Below are 20,994 nucleotides of genomic sequence, written 5' to 3'. Positions count from 1 at the left end.
AAGACAGAATCAAAACTTCAGGTCTCACATCACCAGTTCAAGAATAGTTACTGCCCTTCAACCATCAGGCTCTTGAACAAAAGAGGATAACTACACCCATTCTATTTCTGGTGTTTGCACAACCAATGATCTCACTTTAAGGACTCTTTATCTTGTTATTTCATGCTCTTGTCATTTATTGCTATTTATTTGTATTTGCATTTGCACAGTTCATTGTCTTCTGCACTCTGGTTGCTCTTTCATTGATCCTGTTTACAGTTACTGTTCTATAGATTTGCTGAGTATGCCCACAGGAAAAAGAAACTCAGGGTTGTATGTGGTGACGTGTATGTTCTCTAATATTAAATATTTACTTGGAAGTTTGAAATCCAGACTTAGTTGCAAAACAACTAAACTAGCACTTCCAGGAGGTGAAGGAGGGGACAAAGAGATAATCTACAGAGACTTGAAAATAAAGATAAAGATTTAAAGTCAAGTTAGTGAGGTGCTGTCAGCATGGGAACTGGTGGCAATCAGTAGCCATATTCCATCCCTAGACCATCTGGACAGTGGAGATGCGTACATCGGGATGCTCTTTATTGACTACAGTACTGCATTCAATGCGATCATCCCTTCAAAACTTACCAATGAGCTACAAGACTGAGGTCTCAATACCTCCTTGTGCAACTGGATCCTCGATTTCCTCATTTGTAGATCCCAGTAGTTCAGATTGGCAACTACATGTCCTCCACGATCTCCCAATCCACAGGTGTACTACAAGTCCGTGTGCTTAACCCCCTGCTCTATTTCCTTTATACTTATAACTGTGAGGCTAAGTACAGATCCAATACCATATTTAAATTTACTGACGACACCATCATTATGGACCGAATTAAAGGTGGTGACTGATCAGCATATAGGAGGGAATTTGAGAATCTGGCTGAGTGGTGCCACAACAACAGCCTCTCACTCAATGTCAGAAAAACCAAAGAGCTGATTATTGACTACAGGAGGAAGAAACTGGAGGTCCAGGAGCCAGTTCTTATCAGGGGATGAGAGGTGGAGAGGACACAACTTGAAATTCCTCAGCATTATCATTTCAGACTATCTGCACTGGATCCAACATGTAACTGCCGTTACAAAGAAGTCACAGCAGCACCTCTACTTGTTTAGAAGTTTGCACAGATACTTGGCATGTCCTCTATATCTTTGATAAACCTCTATAGATGTGCGGTGGGGAGTATACTGATTGGTCGCATCGCTGCCAGGTATGAAAACAGCAATGCTCTTGAACAGAAAAAACTACAAAAATTAGTGGATACAGCCCAGTCCATTGCGGGTAAAACCTTCCCCACCATTGAGCACATTTACAAGGAGCGCTGTTGCAGGAAAGCAGCATCCATCATCAAGGACCCTTATGCAGGCCATGCTCTCTTCTTGCTGATGCCATCAGGATGGAGGTACGCCTCAGGTCCCACACCACCAGGTTCTGGAAAAATGATTACCCCTCAACTATCAGGCTTTTGAGCCAGAAGGGATAACTTTAATCACCCCACATTGAACTGATTCTACAACCCATGGGCTTTCTTTTCAGGACTTTACAACTCATGTTCTCGATAGTCATAGTTTGTTTAATTATTTATTTGTAATTGCAGTTTATTGTCTTTTACACATTGGTTGCTTGTTTGTCTCTGTATGTGCTATGTTTCATTGATTCTATTATGATTTTTTCAATTTACTGTGAATGAAGGCAAGAAAATGAATCTCAGGGAGGTATATGCTGTCATATGTATGTACTTTGGTAATAAATTTACTTTGAGCTTTGAACTTTTTCAGTTTTGGATGAGCTCCATGTGGGAGAGCAGCTGGAAGATAGTTAATTCTAGACAAAACAAAGGTCTAAATGTAGTTTTCAGCAGCAGATGAAGTTTTCAAAACAAGATGCAAGTAGAAATGGGTGGTTTTCGTGATGGAGAAATGGTGTGAATGGAAACTCAGCCCACTGGTTTTGCTGTGCCTCCAGCATGGCTGGAAGCAGTAGGGTGGAGCATGAAGGCAATGCCTTCTTGCCAGAGAGGATCAAAGGACAAGAATATTGGTCAAATGATCTATCTCCTAATGAGATCAATGCTGCTATCTCCATATCTTTGAGAAGGAAAATATCCAGGAGCAAAGTATTTTCAAAGGAAACAATTACTGCTTGAACTATGTGTAAAGATGACAGTCAGCTGTGTACATACATCTATTGATGCTTCTGGACACATCTTCAGTGATGTTTCTGGAATCATCGGGTGTTTCGAGTCTTTTAACATCATACAACCTCCTCCAGGTGACCCAGCCGGGGCTGATCAGACCCCAGCTTGTGTCCAGGTGGCTAGCTATTTATGACTCCATGGCTCCCCTCTTTTGAGCCACAGCTATCTTGAGGCCCTCTTTGCCGCATCGGTGGTACTGCGGATGGCTCTCCTCTTCCTCTCTCCCTCGATGCCCAAAATGCTGAAGGCTCTAACTAAAGAACGGGCTACGAATCTCCTACAACCAATCTCCACTGGGATACTAACAATAATTGTTGTCATGGCTTGCAGCTTCCTATCAACCCCTTCCTTCGCCGTTGCCTCCAGAATTTGGTTAACATCTTCACAAACTGCTTCTACAGTGAAGTCATGTTAGCTGCAGGCCATTTGATCCGCCTCCTGTTAGACTTCATGGTCGAGGGATTAGTTTGCAACACTTGGAGGTTCCGGGCACTATGGGGTGACTCTGGGCCTGGCCCCTCCTTCATCTCACCACAATATCCATGAACTTTATCACCAGATACATTCACTAGCTACTTCCCTGTTGTTTATTTTTTCAACTCTCACTGCATCCATGGAGTTGCAGAGAACGGAATTCGTCCCTGTTTAGAGATTAGGGAACATCAGGCCTAAAATCCTGCAATGTTATTAGTTCTATGATCAACTCCAACCTGTTTCAAAACATGAAGTATATCTTTTGTAGGCATGCCAATAGTGGGTGACCATTGCTCAGCCATCTTAATGATACTTTTATCCAATAACTTTCTTCATTCTGAAGCAACTTACATTTCCAGCGATACCTTAGCATTTTGTCATATGGATCACTCTTACGGAACTAGAGCATTCCTCTGAGTCTATGTCTCTTACTCCTGAAGAGATACTTGCATGAAAGTTGAGAAACCTAGTGGAAACCTTGATTAGATGTATCAAATTCCTGTCATCCATTCAAAATAGTGACTGCCAGTGTATGGACTATTAATTATACATTTCATATGTATATGGAAATACACCACACAGTAGAAATGGCTTCAACAGCTTTTTGTCATTTCTTGAAAGCTTCAATCAAATCCTCCATTACCCTCTCTAAATTCTAAGGAATGCAGCCCTAATTTTATCATCTCTGCTCAAAATTCTGAGTTGTTTTCATTCTGCTAAATCTACATTATTTTTCATCTTCTCTCCAAAACTTAAAGTGGTATGTTAGTATTTTGCCATTCCTTCATTTCATCAGTAAACAGGAAAATATGGCTTTCTATCTGGTTATGTATTCAATTTACGAATGTTGGGGGTCACAACACTGAATATTGTTGGATCTCTACACAATTTCCAGCTGAATTACCTCTTCAGCATCCCTATCCTGCTACTTTACCAATTTCCTGTCAGGACAGTTAACTTTCTTTTATTCCCATGCACTTTAAATTTAGTAAATAGTTTATTTTTTTAAATTATGAAATACCAGGAATTTCACATGAATAACATCAGCAGCCAAAGCACAAAATTATAGAAATAGCTCGGACATGATCTATAATAAGATTAAACAAATTTAAAACTTCAGGCTGATGACCTTCCAACAAAATATTCATAAAAGGCAGAACAGCACCTCTTTCACCTGAGATGGTTGAGGAAGTTTCGTATGGATCCCCAAAATCCCAGGAACTTTCTACGCAGGCACAATTGAGAGCATCCTAACTGGCTGCATCACTTCCTGGTATGGGAACTGTACCTACCTTAATCACAGGATTCTGCAGAGAGTGGTGCAGACAGCCCAGTGCATCTGTAGTTGTGAACTTCCCATGATTCAGGACATTTACAAAGACAGGTGTGAAAAAAGGGCCTGAAGGATCATTGGGGACCCGAGTCACCCCAACCACAATCTATTCCAGCTGCTAACATCTGGGAAACGGTACCACTGCATAAAAGTCAGGACCAACAGGCTCCGGGACAGCTTCTTCCACCAGGCCATCAGACTGATTAACTCACACTGATTTGAGTATTTCCATGTTACATTGACTGTTCTATTTATTATAAATTACTAGGATTGCACATTTAGATGGAGACATAACGTAAAGATTTTTACTCATGTGAAGGATGTAAGAAATAAGTCAATTTAATTCAATAGTAAACAGATTGTGTGATGCATAAAGGGAGGGGAGTGGAGTAGAGTTAAAAAGGGAAGCTCTGAAAAGGAAGGAGAGATTAAATAACTAAAGGGGGGACTATGCAAGATAGCAAAAGTTGTAAGAAAATGTAAATACAGAATAATTACAGTGGATTTCAGAAAATTACCCATCAGTTAATTGGGACAGCCACTTATTTGGAACAAATCTTAAAGAACAAAAGCTAATCAAGAAAATAGCCAGGATTTCCTTTGTTTATTTGGTACACTATGCCGCTTAGTTAGGGTTAGAGCTAGCCCTAACCCTAATTGCAGCCAGTAGGGTGAATATCAGTGTAATAGGGATGCAGAATCAAAAAGGGTAGTAAATACAGAACTTAAAGTACACAATGCACTATGTATAATGCACAGAGTATAAGAAATAAGGTGGATGATCCTGCTGCACTATTACAGACTGTCAGGTATGATGTTGTGGTCATCGCTGAATCGTGGCTGAAAGATGATTGTAGTTGGGACCTGAATGTCCAAGGTTACACATTGTATCAGAGGGACAGAAAGGCAGGCAGAGGGGGTGACGTGGCTCTGCAGGTAAAGAATGGCATCAAATCAGTAGAAAGATGTGACATAGGATTGGAAGATGTTGAATCCTTCCGGGTTGAGTTAAGAAACTGCAAGGGCAAGAGGACCCCAATGGCAGTCATAAACAGGCCACCCAACAGTAGCTGGGATACAGATCACAGGTCACAACGGGAAATAGCAAAGGTGTATCAAAAGGGCAATGTTATGATAGTCATGGGAGATTTCAACATGCAGGTCAACTGGGAAAATCAGGTTGATAATAGATCTCAAGAGTGAGTTTGGTGAATACCTACAAGATGGCTTTTTAGAGTATTTTGTCATTGAGCCTACTAGGGGATCAGCTATACTGGATTGGGTGTCAAGTAATGAGCCAGAGGTGATTAGGGAGCTTAAGGGAAAATAACCCTTAGGAGGTAGTGATCACAATATGATTGAGTTCAGCTTGAAATATGATAGGGAGAAAATAAAATCTGATGTAGCAGCATTTCAGTGGAGTAAAGGATACTACAGTGGTTCGAGAGAGGAGTTGGCCAAAGTAAATTGGAAGGAGCTGCTGGCAGTGATAAAGCAGAACAACAATGGCGTGAGTTTCTGGGAAAAATAAGGAAAGTGCAGGACATGCATTCCAAAAATGAAGAAGTACTCAAATGGCAAAATAATAGAACCATGGCTGTTGAGGGGAGTCAAAGCTATGTAAAAGCAAATGAAAGGGCATACAACAACACAAAAATTAGTGGGAAGACAGAGGATTGGGAAGCTTTTAAAAACTTACAGAGAGTCATTGGACGCTGGCATGGTGCCAGAGGATTGGAAAATTGCAAGTATCATTCCACTCTTTAAGAAAAGAGGAAGGCAGCAGAAAGGAAATTATAGACCAGTTAGCCTGACCTCAGTGGTTAGGAAGATGTTGGATTCAATTGTTAAGGATGAGGTTGTGGAGTACTTGATTGAACAGGACAAGATAGGACAAAGTCAACATGGCTTCCTTAAGGGAAAGTCTTTCCTACAAACCTGCTTGAATTCTTTGAGGAGATTACAATTAGGATAGATAAAGGGAATGCAGTGAATGTTGTATATTTGGACTCAGAATGCCTTTGACAAAGTGCCGCACATGAGGCTGCTTACCAAGTTAAGAGCCCATGGTATTACAGGAAAGTTATAGGCATAGTTAGAGCATTGGCTGATGGGTAGGAAGCAGTATGTGGGAATAAAAGGATCCTTTTCTGGTTGCCTGACAGTGACTAGTGGTGTTTTGCACCGGCTGGTGTTGGGGCTGCTTTTTATGCTGTGTATCAATGACTTAGATGATGGAATAGATGACTTTGTTGCCAAGTTTGCAGATGATACAAAGATTGGTGGAGGGGCAGATAGTGTTGAGGAAACAGGTAGGCTGCAGAAGGACTTAGATGGATTAGGAAAATGGGCCAGAAAGTGGCAAATGAAATACTATGTTGGACAATGCATGGTCAAGCACTTTGTAGAAATAAATGTGCAGACTATTTACTAAATGCGGAGAAAATCCAAAAATCTGAGATGCAAAGGGACTTGGGAATCCTTGTGTAAAACACCCTAAAGGATAGCTTGCAGGTAGAGTCAGTGGTGAGGAAGGCAAATGCAATGTTCATTTCAAGAGGTCTGGAATACAAGAACAGGGATCTCTACTGAGGCTTTATAAGAAACTGGTGAGGCTTCAGCTTGAGTGTTGTGAACAGCTCTGGGTTCCTTGTCTAAGAAAAGATGTGCTGGCATTGGAAAGGGTTCAGATGAGGTTCACAAGGATGATTCTGGGAATGAAAGGGTTATTATACGGGAACGTTTGTTAGCTCTGGGCCTGTACTCACTAGAATTTAGAAGGATGCGGAGGGGATCTCATTGAAACCTTTTGAATGTAGAAAGGCCTAGACAGAGTAAATGTGGAAAGGATGTTTCCCATGGTGGGGGAGATTAGGACAAGAGGGTTCAACCGCAGCATAGAGTGGCATCCATTTAAAACAGAGATGTGGAGAAATTTCTTTAGCTGGAGGATTGGACTGAATTGAATTGATTTGACTTTATTTCTTACATCCTTCACAAACATGAGGAGTAAAAATCTCTTTGTTACGCCTCCATCTAAATGTGCAATTTATAGTAATTTGTAATAAATAGTGTGTACAACAGGACAGTCAATGTAGCATAGAAATACAATTGTATCAGCGTGAATTAATCAGACTGATGGCCTAGTGGAAGAAGCTGTCCCGAGGCCTGTTGGTCCTGCTTTTTTACACTGCAGTACCATTTCCTAGGATGGTAGTAGCTGGAACAGTTTGTGGTTGGGGTGACTCGGGTCCCCAATGATTCTTCAGGCCCATTTTACACACCTGTCTCTGTAAATGTCCTGAATAATGGGAAGTTCACATCTGCTGGGCTGACTGCACCACTCTCTGCAGAGTCCTGCAATTGAGGGAAGTACAGTTCCCATACCAGGCAGTGATGCAGCCAGGCAGGATGCTCTTAATTGTGCCCCTGTAGGAAGTCCTTAGCACTTGGAGACTCATACAAACTTCTTTAACCAGCTGAGGTGAAAGAGGCACTGTTGTGCTTTTTTCACCACACAGCCAGTATGTGTAGACCACGTGATGTGTATGGCGAGGAACTTAAGGCTGTTCACCCTCTCAACCCCAGATCCATTGGTGTCAATAGGGGTTAGCCTGTAGTCCACAACCAGCTTCTTTGTTTTTGTGATATTGAGGGAGAGGATGTGAATACGTGGAATTTATTACCACAGGCAGCTGTGGAGGTCAGGTTGTTTGGTGGTATTTAAGGAAGAGCTTGATAGAGTCTTGATTGGGCATGGCATCAAAGGTTACGGATAGAAGGCCAGTGAGTGGGGCTGAGGAGGGGGAAAAAATGATTAGCCATGATTGAATGGCCTAATTCTACTCCTATGTCTTATGGTCTTAATTGGGACAGGCGACTGCTGCTAAACAGTTTCTGACTATCGTCAGTCGCATGCACTTGCTTGACCGTTAGACAATACACTGCCTAGAACGAACAGTTTTTAAATAGCGTCATTTGCAGGTGCTTTAGTTCAAAAAGTAATTTTTGTCACTGATAGTTGTCAAGAAATAAGCAGTAAGACAATTCAGAACTGTTTTGCTCACTATGGTTTTAAGCATTCAAGCTTGGATATGCCAGAAATAGCTGAGAATGGAAATGAAATGATTTCACTACTTTAGCAAGTTAGGAACTACGAAGAATTTGAAGTATCTATAATCATCTTGAATATAACAATCAAAATGAAGATTTGGAGGATGTAATCATCAAAAGCATTGAATGAAGGCTGGCCATTATCTGCACTAGATGTCTGTGCTGATTTTGTTCAATCAAAGGAACACAGTGGTGTATACTTGATTGCTCACTGATTTATGTTGAGTCAATAATGAGGAAGGGAAATGCAATGTTAGCATTCATTTTGAGAGGACTAGAATATAAAAGCAAGGATGTAATGCTGAGGCTTTATAAGGCAATGGTGAGGCTCACTTGGAGAATTACAACAGTTTTGGGTCCCTTATCTAAGAAAGGATGTGCTGACGTTAGAGAGGGTTCAGAGGATGATGATAATTATGAGAATGAAAAGCTTATCATATGAGGAGTGATTGATGAATCTAAGCCTTTACTCACTGGAATTTAGAAGAATGAGGGGCATCTCATTGAAACCTGTTGAATGTTAGAAGGTCTAGATGGAATGGATGTGAGAGAATGTTTCCTCTGGTGGAGGAGTCTAGGACCAGACGGCACAGCCTCAAAATAGAGGGTTATCCATTTATAACGAAGATAAGAAGGAACTTCTTTAGCAAGAGGATGGTGAATCTGTGGAATTCACTGCCACAGGCAGCTGTAGAGGTTAGGTCATTGGTGTATTTAAAGCAGAGGTTGACTGGCTTTTGATTAGTGAGGGCATGAAAGGTTATAGGGAGAAGGCAGGAGAATGGATTGAGTGGGAAATGGATCAGTTATGATGAAACAGTGAAGCAGACTCAGTGGGCTGAATGGCCTAATCCTGTTCTTTTGTCTAATGGTCTAATTTTTCCTTTGATGACTATTAGGAACTAATAAGCAGTTTTATTGTACTGTGGTAATATGAGTAGTGTTCTAATTTGTTCTGCATTTCATGTAAGTACATACTTTGTTACACAATTAAACTTTGGTTTGTTTTTTTGCTATATCTTTTTAACTGTTTCCACGAAACTTCAGCTAATTGGGGCATCCTGTTAATTTGGTCAAAATATACTGGTCCTGATGTGTCCCGGTTAAGTGGAATCCACTGTATCCAAAATTTGCAAAAGAATGTGGAACGAATCTGAAATGAAAATATAAAAAACTCGTCTGCAATTGTTGACCTTTTATTTTGAGTCTGGATGGCTGCTCATCAAACTTATGAGGCTGAGGACAGAGAGGTCAGAGTGGTAGTGAGAAGGAAAATTAAAATGACAGGAGACTGGAAGGTCAGGGTCATACTTGCAGACTGCATGAAGGTCTTCTGGAAAGCATTATGAGAGGCCTAGATAAAATAAATAGGAAGGACCTATTTACCTCAGCAGAGCAGTCAAAAGCTAGGGAGTATGGGTTTAAGGCAATTGATAGAAGGATTAAAGGGAGATTAGGACATAATTTTTCACCAGAAGATGGAAACGGTTTCAACTTACTGCCTAGAATGGTATTAGAAAAAATTTCAATGCATTTAAGCTCTGATCAGATGTGAAATTATTTCAGAACTTGTAATTCATGCTGGAAGGTGAGGCTATGTTAGTGCTTTCTCAGCTGGCAAAAAATAATGGGCTAAATTGACTCCTTTGGTATCATTCACCAAGGCAGAGGCCCATATTACAGGCAGCAAATATAATAAGAACATTATTATCATCCAGAGTTATTTTCTTGCCCACTACTTTAAATAACTATTCAAAAATTCAATTAAATTCATTGATCATCCTGGCCTGCTAAGCATCTCTTCCTGCTCTACATTTTCTAAAATCTGATATTCTTTTGCTGCCATCTCACTCTCTGGCTGCTCCCATTCACTCATTGATCAGGTAACCTTATTTACAGCTTATCCCCATGATCAGTCCAGTTTACTCTAGCAGAAACAGCCCTTCTTCCCCACCCTCTTTGTAGCTTAACACATTTTTCTATCTCCTTGCCGAAAGGTCTTCAATCTGATACATTTGTTGTGTTTCTCTTTCCGGAGATGCACCCCATCATGCTGAGTATTTCAAACATGTTCTGTTTTTGTTGTCATTGATAGTATTCATGCTTCAAAAGAAGTTCAGAGCATTAGCATAAGATATTGAAATGCAGATGTGTTTATATGGAGGAGCAGATTAGACCTCTATGGGCTTTCAGGTTCCATCCAAATAAGTGTACGAATTTGAACTTGAACTGCCCTTGTTCTTAACCATTTTGTACAAATTTTCAAGCAGTCAAAACACTGCCCAAGTATTTCATGTGCTTGCCCACTACCCTTGAATAGGCACTTCCCATCAAAGTCTTCATCCAAATTTTTGGGAACAAAATTGCTGTATTGTCTGGTCCTCCATGGGTATAACAAATCTCCTGTCCTCTTGATTTAGTTTGCAGGATGTTTTTGACTAGTGACAGACCATGGACAAATACCCCTTTAAACATCCAGAGTTATTCTCATGTCCACTAATTTAAGCAGCTCTTCAAAACTTCAGTTCAATTACTCAGTCAACCTAATCTGTTGGGCATCCCTTCCTGCTCTACATTTTCTAACTCCTACATTCTTTTGACTGGCCTGTAACTGAGCCATTTGCTAAGCATGTCAAATGGTCTCTGATGGTCAAACCTGTATCCTTGACTTAGACTTTGCCTGTGCTATGGCTGAATAAATGTCCATGAGTAAATTGTGGCCCATATAAATGTTTTTTGGATGGTTATTAACTGAGTGTTGGGCCTTTAACTGTGGGTGAGTGCAAAGTGCAGGCATCAGTAGATGAGATTTGATGATGTGCTTGTAAATCTTGGCCAAGTGTATGATGTAAACAGTTACAAAACCAGAAAATACTTGAAGCACATAGCAGGTCAGATGGCATCTGCAGAAAAATAGAGATGATGTTTCAGGACAAAGACCATTTGTCAGAACTGACTAGGAAAGAAAATCAATTGGTTTTAAATTGCTAGAAGGGGATGGACCTGAATGGACAAGAGAAAGGAATTTCCCTGAGAGCAAGGGTAGGTTTGCCTCTCTCTGATAGGATAAGGCCAGCTTTTGCTGTGATGAAAACTGTTGATGAGCCATCTGTTCAAATAATTAATGAGGGTTTCAAAAGTAAGAACGCAAAGGACATATAAAATATGTGAGTGAGAATCTGTGAAAAGTATTCTACAACTCAGGCTGGAGTAGAGATAAATACGCTGAGTCAATATTACACATAGATGAGCTACAGTAGAGAAACCCATAGCCCTTAGATTTGGTATTGAGTCCAGGATCTTCCTCTTGAGTTTGGGGGAGACTAGAACTAGAGGTCGTAGATTCAGGCAGAAAGATAAAATACTTAAGGGGAACCTGAGAGGAAACTGCTTCACTCAGAGGGTGGTGTGAATGTGGAGTGCACTACTAGCAGAAGTGGTCACTGGATGGGGAGTGGAGTTAATTGTGGAGATGGAAAAATGTACCTGGGAGGTGTGAAGCAGTAGAGGGGAAGATGTGTCTGGTAGTAGAATCTAATTAAAATTGCTAGAAATTCCAGCATCTGCAGTTATTTTGATTGTTCATTTAGTATGAGGTAATTAAGTTTTACCAGACCATTAATATTGTCGTTTCTGGCAACCTCCTCATATTACTTGCTTATCGGCTTCCTGGGCCACTGATCGTACAGAATCCTTTGCTGACCTGTTCTCCTTCTACTGACCTGGAGATTTGCTTTGAGTCAATAGACTGATCTATGGTCAAAAACTCAGCTGCCAGCCTATATCATTACCATCACAGACACTATTGGCAAGTGTTGAGGACTGTGTACCAAGCATGGATGGACTGTGAGATCTACTGTCTTCTGGAGTCTACATCTGCAGCACTCAAATCAGGTGACCCTGACCTTTATAATAGATCAAGATATAATCTCCTTAAAGCTATCATTGATGCTGAGAAACTATACCGGCTCAAAACTGAGTCTCAGTCCAACCATCATCTGTTGCATGGTTTACATACTATAATGGGTTACAAAAGAAGTCAGACAGCATCACTGACAATAGCACATCCTTTCGTGATGAGCTTAACAGATTTTTAACAGAAGGGAATGGGTTTGTTACCACCTACCTTGACCGTATTCATTGCACCTAAATCTACAGGCACCATCATAAGAACAGTCTTCCAGAGGGTGAACCTGCTGAAAGCATCAGATCCAGATGGTGTCCCTGACCCTGTCTTTAGATTCTATGTGAAACAGCTGGCAGGTGTATTTGCAGACATTTTTAACCTCTCTCTGCTTTAGGCTAGGTTTCCCTCCTGTTTTAAGAAGACCTCTATCATCCTGGTATCCAAGAAAAACATAGTAATGTGATTATCACCCAGTAGCTCTAATATCTACCATCACAAAGTGCTTTGAGAGACTGGTCGTGGCACACATCAGCTCTAGCTTTCCACACAACCTCGACCCTCTGCAATTTGCCTATGGCTGAAACAAGCTTACAGCAGATACTATTTCCCTGGGGCTACTCTGGAGCATCTGGACAGTAAAGACACCTATGTCAGACTATTGTTTATTGACAACAGTTCAGCTTTCAATGCTATCATTCCGAGCAGCTCATCACCAAGCTCCGGATCCTGAGAGTTTATACCTTCCTCTGCGACTAGATCCTTAACTTACTGACCAACAGACAGTAATCAGTAAGGATAGATGGCAACACTTCTGCCACAATTATTCTAAAAACTGGTACTCCACAAAGTTGCATCCTCTGCCTTTACTCTAATATCTTTATACTCATGATTGCATGGTCAAATTCTCCTTTAAGTCCATCTACAAGTTTTTTGATGATACCACAGTAATGTGCCACATTTCAAGTGATGATGTGTTGGAGTTCACGAAGAAGTCAGAGAGCTTAATGACATAGTGTCATGACAACAATCTTTCCCTCAATGTCAACATAACAGAAAAACTGGTCATTGACTTCAGAAAGCAGGACCATGCTCATGCTGCTGTCCACATCAAAGGTTGAAAGAGTTGAGAGCTTCAGGTTGCTCATTATTATCATTACCAATAGCTTGCCTGGTCCAATCATATTGATGTCACAGCCAAGAAAGCTTACCAACTTTTCCGCTTCCTCGGGAGGCTAATGAATTATGGCAGGGGTCCCCAACCTTTATCGCACTGTGGACCGGTTTCATATTAACAATATTCTTGCTGGCCGGGGGGGGGGGTTTGCCAACGGGCAAGAGTAGCAGTCAAATACACTGGGTTTACCCCGAAAAAACTACAATGACCATGAAGCCTTGCGCGGGCACCAGTGCACATGCGTGTACGATTTTTTTCCACAAATCGTTTTTGGCGATTCTTTTTGGGGGGGATGGGTGTTAATCATGACAGGAATACAGATGATAATTAGCTAATACACTCAATTTTGTTTCTAAAAGGGTTTATCTAACGAATTTAATATTAAACACACAGCGCATATTTTCCTCGCATGAATATAGTGATAAGTCAATTATCAGGGGAGGACAGGGGAGCTTGAAGTAAATGTTGAACGAACTTCCAGTAGAAGTGGTAGAGGCAGGTTCGATATTATTATTTAAAGAAAAATTGGATAGCTATATGGACAGGAAAGGAATGGAGGGTTATGGGCTGAGTGCAGGTCGGTGGGACTAGGTGAGAGTAGCGTTCAGCACGGACTAGAAGGGCAGAGATGGCCTGTTTCCGTGCTGTAATTGTTATATAGTTATAATAAGTCAATAGCATCGTTTGGATATTAAACACGCAGCACATATTTTCCCCGGATGAACATATAAAGTCATTGTAACACACCAATATCGCTGAAACAGTGGGAGCCCTGGGATTGTTTTCCTGCGACAAGATGGTCCTATCGAGGGGTGATGGGAGACAGCGATACTCGAAGGGGGTTCCTTATGTCCAGTCTATTCCGCAATTTAGTTTTCCTTGCATTCATTGCAGAGATACGTTGGAAATGGAAGCAATGTTTTCAGTGCTTCCGTGGCTATCTTAGGATATTCAGCCTTGACTTTGATCCGGAATGCCGGCAGAGACGTTATGTCAAACATACTTTTCAGCCCGCCGTCATTTGCAAGCTCGGGGAGTTGATCTTCTTCCCGTGCTGACATGGATGACGCGCGAGTAATGACCTCACATGCATAATGGCTCAACAGTGGCCATGACAGGGAATGAGGAAAGGTGCAGCTGACTCCTATCGCCAAATCATATCGTTTCCTCGCGGCCCGGTAGCACATGCTCTGCGGCCCGGTGGTTGGGGACCGCTGAATTATGGCATGTCCCCATCGACTCCAAGATCCATGTTTATCTTGATTCATATTTATTTATCACGTGTGCACTAAAACATACAGTGAAATGCATCAACACACACAAAATGCTGGTGGAACGCAGCAGCCAGGCAGCATCCATAGGAAGAAGCACAGTCGACGTTTCAGGCCGAGACCCATCGTCAGGACTAACTGAAAGAAGAGATGGTAAGAGATTTGAAAGTGGGAGGGGGAGGGGAGATCCGAAATGATAGGAGAAGACAAGAGGGGGAGGGATAGAGCTAAGAGGTGGAAAGTTGATTGGCAAAAGGGATACAAGGCTGGAGAAGGGAGAGGATCATGGGACGGCAGGCCTAGGGAGAAAGAAAGGGGGAGGGGAGCGCCAGAGGAAAACGGAGAGCAGGCAAGGAGTAATTGTGAGAGGGACAGAGAGAGAGAGAGAGAAAAATAAGGGATCGGGTGAGAACGAGAGGAAGGGCATTAACAGAAGTTAGAGAAGTCAATGTTCATGCCATCAGGTTGGAGTCTACCCAGACTACTTGGAAACCATACCACGCAGAGGCTGATATTAATAACCAGAAATATGCTTGTCTGAGGGTACCCATTGCTCTCTGCTCTAAGATCTGTTTCCCATTTCATCAGATGAAATACTGACACAAGAAGCTAGTTTATGGTCAATGCACACAAGAAGCAAGATTATTGTCTGTGTAGTTCTGTTATTAATAAGGTGTTGTTCCTCCAACCTGAGAGAAATGCATCATTTGCTTTAACAACCAACACACCCAAGAGTGTACTGGGGCAGCCTGCAAGAGTTGGCTCACATTCTGTCGCCAACATTATATCCCCACAATGATCAGCCGAGCAACACAGAACACAACAAGCAACAAAGCGACAACAACAAAGCCAGCCCCATTCATTCATCCTACCCATGCACCTAAGCAGCCCTTTAACTCCAGGACAGGCCTCCAGCCTCCAATCTCCAACCTTTAGCCTTCAGAACAGGCTCAGACTTTCAGATATTGGGCTTCCACTTCCCCAGTGGACTCACAAAGATTTGCAGACTTGGCTCCACCCAGTGGACCTCAACTTCCTATTCGACCCTTAGTCCTTGGCATGACAGGACCCCAAACACTAGGCTTTGAACACCAGTCTCGCTGATAGAACTCTGACTGTGGAACCAACTAATGGAATTCATTGTGATTCACCATGCAGATATAAAGTTGTTCTTGGATCATCATACCAATATGTAAACTATTATCTCAGATCTTTTAATCATTTTTGATTTTCTTAAGGTAGTTTTGAGAGAATATTCAAAGGAAGAATTGAAGAACAAATAAGTGCCTGTATGATTTCCAGCAACACTCCTACACTCCTTCCAGCTCATATTTTTAGCTTAAGCCACAGTTGTTTGGCTCTCCTTTGATCCTTACTCTAGACGTAAAATTGCACTGTAAAGAAGATGTAAACAGCAGTGTAATGCACAATGAAAAGATTGCTTAATTATGTTTATATTTAATCATGACAGATGCACATTCTATCACACATTTACTTTTATGTTAGTTTCATAGGATCAATCATGAACTACGTGAGCATTAACTCCAACTTCTTGTATTTAGTACCTTCATGCACACAACATTACATGGAAAACATGTCTATTTGGACATGCCTTGACTAGATGTATCACATCACTTCGTTCACGCTGATAATCAGCTGACACACATGGTCTATTTTCATGTTGTGTATTGAAATATAAGGAAATCATTTTGATGTAAGATCCAAATTGATGCAATGGTGTATGATAACCACCAGTGTTTCCCCACTGTGATCATACAATTGCTAAAAGTTGGAAGATGCATATTATGGACCCAAATACTGATCCCTGCAGGACTACTTGGAAACCATGCCACGCAGAAGCTGATATTAATAACCAGAAATATGCTTGTCTGAGGGTACCCATTGCTGTCTGCTCTAAGGTCTGTTTCCCATTTCATCAGATGAAATACTGACACAAGAAGCTAGTTTATGGGCAGTGCACACAAGAAGCTAGATTATTGTCTGTAGTTCTGTTAGTTCTATCCTGAGCACCAGAAAAAATATTTGGAGAATGTCTCATCAGTAAGCTGATGCCAATTGTAAAAACATCTAAACATATTTTCAGGATAAGTTAAATGGAATGTGTCACCATCAATCCTATTGTGTGTGTGCGTGTGTGTGTATTTTCCAATTCTGTCTACCTATCATGGCTTCACTGCTTTTCCTACACTATCAGTTATTTTTTCTTCTCACTTTCTCTTGCTCTGAATCAACAGTGCTGTATTTTGATAAGTACAGCGATGTTGTTAGCTATATTTCCCTTCCCCCATATACTCTCAGGCTGAGATTATAATCGCGTTTAATCATAAGACCTTGCCTGCATCTCCTCCACATCCTGTTTCATTGGCAGCTTCAGCGAAAGCACCTGTCTCTTTAACCATGTGTACATTCCATAGATCAAGAAAAAACAACTTCAGCTGCCTAATGATCCTGCAAACCATGAGCCACTTTGGTCTTTCAGTTACAGCTTCATTTACTGATCCATGGTTCTCAGGCAACTCTATTATTTTATGGAGATGTTTAGAAATGCATTCAGTTTCCTCCCCAAGGGCATTTGGCAGCTGTTATTCAGTGCATCAAAATGAACTGTACTTTGAAAACAGGCTGCATTCTTTCTCTTACCATTTTTCTCACTGATTCATTTACCTAAGTTAAACAAACTGTTTTATGCTTAGCATGTATAAATAATGCGAACAAAAATTTATCAGAGTGTGGCACACCACATAGAAACAATAGAGAAATTTGCAACGAACAGCTCAGCCAGCAAATTGTTTTGCTTTGACTTACAGTCTTTGTTAATTCATAAAGTATATTTGTTAAAGTCACCAAAAGCCACTTGCATTCTTACAAAATACCATAAATTGCAAGAGGAAGGAAAACATCAAAAAAGAGACAAAAAGAACCATGTATTCCTCAGGAGTCAGTTTTGGGACTGCTACTTTTCACATTGTTTGTCAATGATTTAGATAGTGGAATTGATGGCTTTGTGGCAAAGTTTGTGGATGACACGAAGATAGGTGGAGGGGTGGTTAGTGCTGAGGAAGCAATGCGATTGCAGTAGGACTTAGACAAATTGGAAGAGTAGGCAAAAAAGTGGCAGATGTAATACTATGTTGGGAATGTATGATAATACATTTTAGTAAAAGGAACAATAGTGCAGGCTATTATCTAAATGAGAGGAAACACAAAATAACCTGCAGATGCTGTGATCAAAGCAACTCTTTCAGTACGCTGGATGAACTCAGCAGGTCGGGCAGCAACAGTCAGAAATGATGAGTCGACGTTTCGGGCCGGAACCCTTCGTCAGGACTGAAGAATGAAAGATGGGGAAGGATTTGAAGAATGCTTGTAGCTTCAGTTGAAAGACCAGTAATTTGAAAGACAAAGGGGTGGGGGAGGGGAAGCATTGACATCATAGCCCTGAAAACAATGGGTAGTAGAAGAAGGAGGCGGAACCATGAGGGAGCTGGGGGAGGGGGTAGAGTGAAATAGAGATAGAGGAAGGGAGGGGGAGGGAATTACCGGAAGTTGGAGAATTCTATGTTCATACCAATCACATTCCGCCACCTTCAAAAGGACCCCACCACTAAGCACATCTTTCCCTTTCCACCCCTCTCTGCTTTCCGCAGGGATCGGTCCCTCCACGACTCCCTTATCCACACGTCCATCCCCACTGATCTCCCACCCGGCACTTTTCCCTGTAAGCGTAAGTCCTACACCTGTCCCGACACCTCATCTCTTACAACCATTCAGGGTCCCAAACAGTCCTTCCAGGTGAGACAGCACTTCACTTGTGAGTCTGTTGGGGTCATCTATTGCATCTGGTGCTCCCGGTGCAACCTCCTCTACACCTGTGAAACCCGACGCAGATTGGGGGACCGCTTCGTCGAGCACCTCCGCTCTGTCCGCCAAAACAGACAGGATCTCCCGGTAGCCACCCACTTCAACTCTGCTTCCCATTCCCTTTCAGATATGTCCATACTACTGCCATGATGAGGCTAAACTCAGGTTGGAGGAGCAACACCTCATATACCGTCTAGGTAGTCTCCAGCCCCTTGGTATGAACATAGAATTCTCCAACTTCCGGTAATTCCCTCCCCCTCCCTTCCTCTATCCCTATTTCACTCTGCCTCCTCCCCCAGCTCCCTCATAGTTCCACCTCCTTCTTCTACTACCCATTGTTTTCAGGGCTATGACGTCAATGCTTCCCCTCCCCCACCCCTTTGTCTTTCAAATTACTGGTCCTTCAACTGAAGCTGCAAGCATTCTTCAAATCCTTCCCCATCTTTCATTCTTCAGTCCTGACGAAGGGTTCCGGCCCGAAACGTCGACTCATCGTTTCTGACTGATGCTGCCCGACCTGCTGAGTTCATCCAGCGTACTGAAAGTGTTGCCTTTATCTAAATGGGAGAAGGTTCAAACATCAGAGATGCAGCGGGACTTAGGAGTCCTCATGTAAAACTCCCAGAAGATTAATTCACAGGTTGAGTCTGTGATAAAGAAGCCAATTGCAATGTTGGCTTTTATTTCAAAGGGAATGGAATATAAAAACAAGGAGATAATGCTGAAGCTTTATAAGACACTAGTCAGGCCACATTGTGAACAGTCTTTGAGCCCCTTATCTCAGAAAGGATGTACTGTCATTGTAGAGAATCCAGAGGAGGTTCACAAGGATGATTCCGGAAATGAAGGGTTAACATATGAGGAGCGTTTGGCAGCTTTGGGCCTGTACTCACTGGAATTTAGAAAAATGCGTGGGGATCTCATTGAAACCTACCGAATATTGAAAGGACTAGATGGGGTGGATGTGGAAAGGATGTTTCCTCTGGTGGCGGTATCCAGAACCAGAGGGCACAGCCTTAAAATTGAGGGGTGACGTTTTAAAACAGAAGTAAGGATTTTTTTTTAACCAAGGAGTGGTACCACGGACTGCCCTAGAGGCCAAGTTCATGGATATACTCAAAACGGAAGTCGATAGATTCCTGATTGGTCAGGCATCAGGGATATGGTGAGAGAGCGGGTGTGTGGGGATGAATGGGATCTGGAATCGACCATGATGAAATTGTGGGATGAAACCAATGGGCTGAATGGCCTAATTCTTGTCTTATGGTCTTATGGACTGGAGAGGGAGAAACAAAAAACCCTTTTAAAGACATTTTTTTATTGGAGGGAAAAATTTAGCAAAATAACATGTGGAAGAGAATTCCATACAACAGTGGAGTATTAGTTGAAAGCTTGGCTGCTGTTAATGAAGCAGTGAGACAGGAAAATGCTAGCTTATGGACTTTGGAGGACTTTACCTGTGATGGACTGATCCATATCCACTACTTTTTGTAGTTACCATTTGAGGAGAGAAAAAATAACTGAGTTGATACTATAGGTTGGTGAATGTAGTATTGAATTCACTGGTCTAAAACCTGTCTCAGCAGAGGAATGGGCTTCTTTGGGACAAGGTAGTAGGCCAAAGATACAGAAATCAGAATTGAACTGTGTTGAAGAATTGAAGTAACAGGTGACTTGGAAAGTCAGCATGCTAACCATGTAAACCCGCATGAGCTCTAGCTGTGCCTGCCATTTCCAAGCCTTCCCTGGTATTGTTCCCCAACTCTTTCTGTGCTACATTGACAACTGCCTTGGGGCTGTTCCGTGCACCCATGCTGAGCTCATCAATTTCATCAACTTTGTCACCAACTTCCACCCTGCCCTTAAATTCACTTGGTCCATATGACACCTCTCTCCCCATTCTTGATCCCTCAGTCTCCACCTCTGAAGACAAACTGTCTACTGATACCTTTTATAAACCCACTGGTTCCCACGGCTCTCTTGAATATTCTTTCCTCCCATTCCCACCCCCCTCCCCCCACCCCCCCACTGCATCTACTGTAAAAATGCTTTTCACTTTTCTCATTTCACTCTATCTTTTTCCAGGATGAGGCTATCCTTTCCAGGACATCAAAAATGTCCTCCTCCTTCAAAGAACAGGGTTTCCCTTCCTCTACCATTGATGCTGTCCTCACCTGCATCTCCTCCATTTCCCAGATATCCGCTCTCACCCTATCTTCCTGCTGCCCTTAACCAGGATAGAGTTCCTCTTATCCTCACCTACCATTCCATGAGTTTCTGCACCCAAAACATCATTCTCTGCAACTTCTGTCATCTTCAATGGGATCCTACCAACAAACACATCTTTACCTCCCCGCACTCTCTGTTTTCTGCAGGGATCACGCCCTCTGTGGTTCCCTTGTCCATCTATCCCTCTCCACTAATCTCCCTCCAGCACGTATCCCTGCAAGCGACAGAAATGCTACACCTGCCCGTTCACCTCCTCCCTTGTCTCCATTCAGGGCCACAGCAGACATTCCAGTGAGACAGCACTTCACCTATGAATCTTTTGGGGTTGTATTCTGTATGCGGTGCTCCTGATGCAGCCTCATCTACATTGGTGAGAC

At 42.1% G+C, this 20,994-nt stretch overlaps 1 protein-coding gene across 4 annotated transcripts in view; it reads left to right on the top strand.

Moving 5' to 3' along the window:
- Nucleotides 1-20,994, top strand: part of LOC134351632 (ELKS/Rab6-interacting/CAST family member 1-like) — a 784,451-nt gene that overhangs the window by 501,492 nt on the left and 261,965 nt on the right. The gene's annotated exons all lie outside the window — the stretch shown is intronic.

The sequence above is a fragment of the Mobula hypostoma genome, chromosome 9 (genome assembly GCF_963921235.1).
Source record: "Mobula hypostoma chromosome 9, sMobHyp1.1, whole genome shotgun sequence".
NCBI classification, from domain to species: Eukaryota; Metazoa; Chordata; class Chondrichthyes; order Myliobatiformes; family Myliobatidae; genus Mobula; species Mobula hypostoma.
Note: the sequence above shows the minus strand (reverse complement) of the source record. Positions and strands in the feature narration are given on the sequence as shown.